Raw genomic sequence first — 6,950 nt, 5'->3', positions numbered from 1 at the left:
GGTCTCACTCATGGAGCTCCTGCGGCGCATCGGCATTACTTCAAGAGTTCCCCGTGGCGCGCTAACATCATCTCCATTTTCCCCTTTTTTTTTTTTTACTCGCACGGCGGATTTTACCGATAAGGAGGGACTGCTTAGAGTCTACACACACGGTTGAGTCTAGCTCCTTGGAGGTGCTTTGAATTATCGGAAGTGTCGAGAGGTGTTTTGGGCAGGGAAAAGTTGTTTTTTTTCCGAGAAGCATATTAATTCGACGAATTCAAGGAGGAGTTTATGTTCACTTCACTGAGCGCCGGGAGGTTGGACCGCGTGACCGAAGTAGTCGTTCATCATTTTGTAGTTCCTAAATTTTTTTTCATTACAAATTACCAAATCTCGGCAAATATTTCATATTTTACTTTTGAACATACACCTTATCCACTCGAATCTTTTTTTTCACGTCGCGATGCAAACTGTGTTTGAAACCCATCGAACACTGTTATCTAAAATGAAATCTCATCCCACAAAGTGAAACGGGAAGTCGTAACTAGAGACCACCAACGAACAGTTAACAATATTGTGAGACTTGTTCCTTCCCCAAAGCGTCAAACTTTTCTTACCTCCACAGGCGGTTTAAGCATGTATGATTTTGGGGTCTAAAGGTTTTTAAGATAAATGAACGTCATCATGACATCATTATGAGGTCAAATAATCAACAAACTATGCGTCACTTCTTTTTTGATACGGCACCCGCCTACGGTATTCCGCTAACGATCTTTAGCTGGCCCAAAATCGCACACAGTACGCTAGGGCCGGCTGTCTTCCCTCCGTATCGTGCGTGAATTTCCAATTATGGCTTCTTAATGAATTAAATAATTAAATTATGTTGTAATACAAAGGTGGGATTTTAAGCAATTAATATTTAACATGGATTTTGACTCTATTTTCAGTACAAGAGATTGTTTATTTTTTAGCTTAAGTGTTCTTAAAGACATAAGCCAAATATTAACCGAACGGATTCGTTACTGTAAAAATTTTACAATTCAAAAATATAATTTTTATCTCCGGCGTATGCCTTCGTGAGGATGTTGAACAATGTAAGAAATGACAGGCTATGGTAAGTGGTAAATGCTTATTTTCTTTCATTCTGTAAATCTATCTGTCTATTTTCCTTTTTCATAAATGTATTTCCCATGGCCGCGGCCGTTGACGTCAAACTGTTTGTGGGGAAATTTTCAAGAGTTTTTGAGTATTTAATCGTTCGTAATTTTGGAAAATGAAAGGCATTTCTTCCAAACTTACATTGTTCCTTTTCTTGAGGACAATGAGGTAGATGTATCAATACGTGATAAAAAAATGCCGCGATGTTTATTTTTCTTTTTTCATCTGCGAGAATAAATCGAAACCTGTACCACCAAACATAAACTTCGCTAAACAGTGATCTTGGTTTCGCGGATCTGACGCTGAAGAACCCATGGAAGACGCAGTCGTTGGAAATCAGGCAATAAATCACTACCCGTAAAAGTTGAAAATGCAGATGGCTTCTCAAAAGTTTGCGAACTAAACGAAAGTTTACAAGGCAAAACGACAACAATGGAGGCAGAGTGCCGCTTCAGTATGATGAAAGTAATAAGTTGAATATAATAAACGATCCTTGAGTAGGAGGAGGAGATGAAGGGGTAAATAAATTCTTGATAAACTGTCGTGTAAATTATCCTTTTAATGAACCATAAGATGGTACTTACACGTTAAAACAGACAGGATTAATATCCCCCACAAGCAGCTTTTATCAGGATCATTCATATCTGAGCATTTTCGAATAACTTTGCTTACGGGCCAGCACTTTACTTTTAATTGAAGATTCTGGATTGATTCTAGCTTTAAATATACAGCACCCCGTCGGAGAGCGTCAAATTCCCCTCAACTCTAAAATGAAACTGAAAAGCGAAAGTGAGAAGTCAGCTTTTTCACGTGACGTCATCAAAATTAAAAAATAACAAATTATCAATCCTTTTGGGATTTTAGTTTAGTAAGTTATCTGAACCGCTGGAGAATTACGTTTTAACTAATTTTCAGTTTAATGTTTTTTTGTTTTCTTTTTCTTGTGAAAGAGCGAAGTTAAATTTTGAAGGTTATGCGTGACAGGTGTTAAAATTGCTGCTGAGAATGCTGTCACGTAAGTTCAAAAGACTTACTAATCCGCTGAGATTTTGCAATCCGAACGGTTCGTGTAGAAGAATAAGTACTCAAAAAGAAGTCGACTTCAGGCTTTTTATAACAAAAACTCGATAACAGGTGTTTTTGTTAGCTCGCCCCTCTGAGGGACAAAAACATAATTCCTCCATAAATTTGAGTAAAACATTTCTTCGAAGATCTCCCGCATAAAACATCGTACAGACCTGAAACTCTGCGAGACTGTTGAATATGCATCTTCTTTTACCTCTTTGATTTTTTACCTTATTTGTTGGACGGCTTTGATGATGGTGTAACAATGAAAACCGGCAATAGAACTGAATTAGTACGCAACCTTAAGCAAGAACCTACAGCAATAAACCGAAACATGACAACGAGGTATTGAGCTGTGAAATGGTTCGGTTAAATCAAGAGATAATAATCATTAACAAATCATTACAATTGTTCTAGATGAAATGCCACCTCTGAAAATAGTTTGAAGTTCAATATGACGGATGATGAGATTTGGAGTGGTCATGGGTACGAACTTGAAAACGTAAAAAACGAACGATGAACCACGCGTACGGCAAAAGAATGTCTCTTGAAGTAAAATGTGGTTAACGATAGATAACACGGCAGGAAAATATAAAATATATGACGTTATCTATCTTTCAGTGCGACCCATTCTGGTTTATTGTGGTCCCTAGTATAACTTATATAAGTTGAAAATTTGAAAAGATGAAAACTGATAAAAAAAGCCGCGACGGTAAAAGAAAAGTGGCTTATAAAAGGGCTATAAATGGACAAAGCTGTTTCAAAACCAGAAATACTGATATCAGTTATTGACGCGTCGACGCAAAAATTATTTTGGGAGTAATTGAGATTAGGGTGATGATCACAAGCATAATAAAACGGGCTGTTTAAGATCATTTGGGTTTATCAACTGAATCGATAATGAAAATTGGCCACCGTAAAGAATTTCAAAGCTGACCTTTCGAGCGTTAACCCTTCATCAGAGAGACATAACATCACTTGGCATTTTGATTTTCTTGACGTCAAGACCGCGCCTGACACCCTTGAATGGAACCACCTTTTCACCTGTCTAAAACCTTGTAACTTTGGCTCGGAATTAATAAACTGGTTTAAAACAAATTATTAAAACTTTCAGAGCTGTGTTATAAATTGTGATTTAGCATCAGAGCATTTTACGTTAGAACGGGGTGTAAGACAGGGAGACCCTCTCTCTATCTATCTCTTTTCCTTAGCCATAGAAATATGGGCAATTCCTACTCGAGAAAATCCTGATAAAGAGGGAGTTAAATTGGTTCGGGATTTATAAACTTTCCGAATTTTCTCCCAACATCCCACGTGGCTTTATCACGTGAAAGAGCTTGGAAAAATGTGTTCTATTGGTTAAATAGGCGTTTGGTAAAAATTTACCAGCTTTCTATCACAGATGCTGCAATCTGATTTGCTTCTCGCTTTCTACTTCATAATATAGACAGTAAGGTAAGTACCCTAAAAGTATGCGGCTGTGAACAAAATTAGATAAAAACATTTTCCTGTTTTGTTGTTAAGTTTTAATCGAAAAGTAGATTTATGTTAAACCAATTAGATTGCTCACTCTCGAAAGTTGATTCCAGCACTTCTCCTTGACCAAGTGTCACAATAATAATCTCGAGTTCCTAATTCAATTATTGTATAAATAGCTACATTGATTCCTTTCAACTCCTCGTAAGCTAAAGTGTTTCCTTTCTTGGTCGCCTAACAAGTTGGATCATTCCATTTCGATTTCTGATTTCTGTACGTACTTGCTGAGTTTCGCTCGATTTAGATCTCAAGCTAATAGTTCAATTGTTAAAAAGCTGTATAGTTTCCTTAACTTCTCATAATTAGAAAGACCATAATCTTTTAAGGAATGCTATTTTAAGATGATTCCCTCTAAAAATATCAGTAATTATTGTTATGGATTCGATGTTTAGAAATACTCTTGATATAATCGGAGAGTAGTAGAAAACTAAGAACCCAGACTTCAGAATCAGGAAAACTCAGACCCGCAAAAGCTCTGATCTTTACATATCAGTAACTGAATTCATAACCTTCTTTCAATAACCGTTAACCGCCCTCAGTCGGGACGGTACGGAGACCTTGGCCGTCGCATTTCAAGACTCGGCGCGCTTACATGACCTACATGCTGCGAAAAGGTACCCTTAAACTTGGATATCATAATTAACACCTTCAGTTTTAATACGTACAACAGACAGCTATGGAAGCTGTCAACGGTTAAAGGAAGGAAAAGACAAACACATCTTAGCCATTTTATTCCATATATTCGTAGGAGTTGTTACGAGAGGTAGAAGAGGCGGGAATGAAATCTTCGTTTCTCGTAGGAAACTGTAATGCACACAAACAAGCTGCAAAGCCAAGTAGAATACCACACCAAGGTGTGTGCCCCTAGGTTGTAAGAGCCCACACTGAAACACCTACTAGAACCTTGTCAGAGGCCGGATGTCCCCATGGAATTTGGCCAAAATTGTCGAGACCAAAATTCAATTCTTTCGGTGAGATTTCACCTTTGATTCTGAGAATTGATCTATTCGGGGCGGGGGTGAGGGGGATTTAATGTCGGGATCCGAAAGTTTGACTCTTTCGGGTGAATTTGAACTTTGGAACAGACATAACGTGACACCGATTACACTATCTGTAAAGCGTTTCCAGATCATTCTCAAATGCGCAATTTGTGAATGTTGAGATCTCGAAGGCCGTTCAGAATCTCCTGGGTAAACAATGCTAAGGCGCTTTGTTGATCGGACAAACCTGAACATCAGTCTTCTTTTACTTGGTGAGTTCTCTTTTACTTGGTATGGAAACATTTAACTCAGTAATTTGTTTTCCAAGCATTAGTGGACGACATGCACGTGAATGTAGTGAGTAGAAGACAGTCCAATCGATCTTTCCGTTACAAAAAACCAGATAAGCACCACCAAATAGAGATAAGGCGAGTTTTATTGATATATTCCATTCCTTGGACGCGTGATATGATGTTTATATAGTTAATGTACACGTCCCTGTCCTACCTCCATCTACCGTTGCGCGCCCTCGCGTTTCTAGAAGGTTTCGTATTCACTTGATGTGGTTGAGCAATGGAGCAGCCGCGAAAGCGAGCGCCAAAGTCGCAAGAGGTTCGGAGAGCTTTTTTTCCCGTCTTTTCGGCTCCTCCGACTTTATTTTGATCGAGCGCCAAAGAACTGTGGTTTGTTTCGTCCCGAGGCTACTTGAGAAGTGTTTAGCAGGTAGTCAGTAGCTCTAATAGAACTTATAACTTCTATCAGGGCTAATAAAAGAGCATAAGTCTTAATGTTGCTTACAAAACGATAAGAGTTACTCAGGGCTCAGAGTTACTCTGAGCAAACCTCTTCAATGGCGTAGAGATATCATAACTTCAGTGGGTCGCGTCAATCAAGTACGATTGACAGAAATTTTGTCATCAGCACAGCATTTAAACGTGATTCCTCAGATACTTCTCTTTCTCTGTTCCCAGGGCTGGGAAGCGTTGCACTTCACGCTGAAGGTAAGTTTGAGTCTTAACTATGTTAAGATTGCTACTTTGACAACGATACGCGCGCTAAGATCCCGGGAGTCGCATGTTCTGGCTGTATTTGTCATCACTTTGTTGGTATATGCTGCCAAAATAGACAACCACATACGCTGGCATAAGAAGGTGAACTATGCGGAATATAAATCTCTTCGGTTGAGCTGGATAGAAAAGCCGACCACAATGAACCATTCATAGTGTAAGCGAGTCCTCTTGAACATTACATGTTAAGCTTTTCATCAGTTTTTACTTGCTGAGTGAATCCTTTAGTGAGATGGTTCGATGAATGACCACTGAATTGTGATAGGAACCGTTTTATTCTTAAAGGAAAAGTTTTTGCATTTGTGTGTTCCTTTGGGTTGGTTCGAAGGACGAATACGGTTAGTTGTCGATGTTCTTTTAAGCACTGAAAGTAAAGTGTTTTCACCTTTGTTTTTGTGTGGGATGAACCACTTCAGTGAATTGTTCGTGTTCAAGGTTTTAAAAAACCAGGGTAAGGGTATTTCACTTAAGCATCCCTTCGTGTTGGTTGAATCCATGGGCTGACTAATTCGAAAGACGACTACAGTCAATTGCAAGAGTTCTTGTATGAATTGAGGGGGAAGTATTTTCGCGCCGCCTTTGATTTTCTGCGGGACGAATCCTCCGGTGGTATGGTTCGATGCTACGCCGAACGACATTGAATTGTGAGCGTTGTTTAGAGCAACGAGGGTGAAGATTTTCCTCTTGCACTTTCATACCCTATAGCCAAATATTCCAAAAGGCGACCGGCAGCGAATTGTGAGTTTTCTCAGTTACAAGCTTTGAGGGTTTTACTTGAGTCGTTCGGCCGATGGGTTAACGGTTCTAAGGGCGACTACAGTGAACTTTGAATGTTCTTTTGAACGCCGAGAATGCAGTTTCTCCTTCTTAATTGTAGGTTAAATCCTCTGGCGGGTGGGTTCGGTGAAAACTGCTCGACCTGTGAGGCTCTGTTTGTTTGACAACTTAGGGGTTAGTTAAAAGTGAATTGTCAGAGTACTTGAATTCAGTTGCCTTTCTCAATGTTTTGTTGGAACGTTTGATAAAACAATGCTTGTGACCTGCCAGTCAGTGTGAATTTGACCCATCTTAAGCTCTCCTTAGATCTAAAATTATTACTCCAAAGAAGAGTCTTACTTCAAAATCAATTGGAGAGATTTTGCCTACCCGGCGAAGAATTTTA

The sequence above is a fragment of the Stylophora pistillata genome, chromosome 1 (assembly GCF_964205215.1).
Source record: "Stylophora pistillata chromosome 1, jaStyPist1.2, whole genome shotgun sequence".
Classification (NCBI taxonomy): Eukaryota; Metazoa; Cnidaria; class Anthozoa; order Scleractinia; family Pocilloporidae; genus Stylophora; species Stylophora pistillata.
This window is presented reverse-complemented; position numbering follows the sequence as displayed.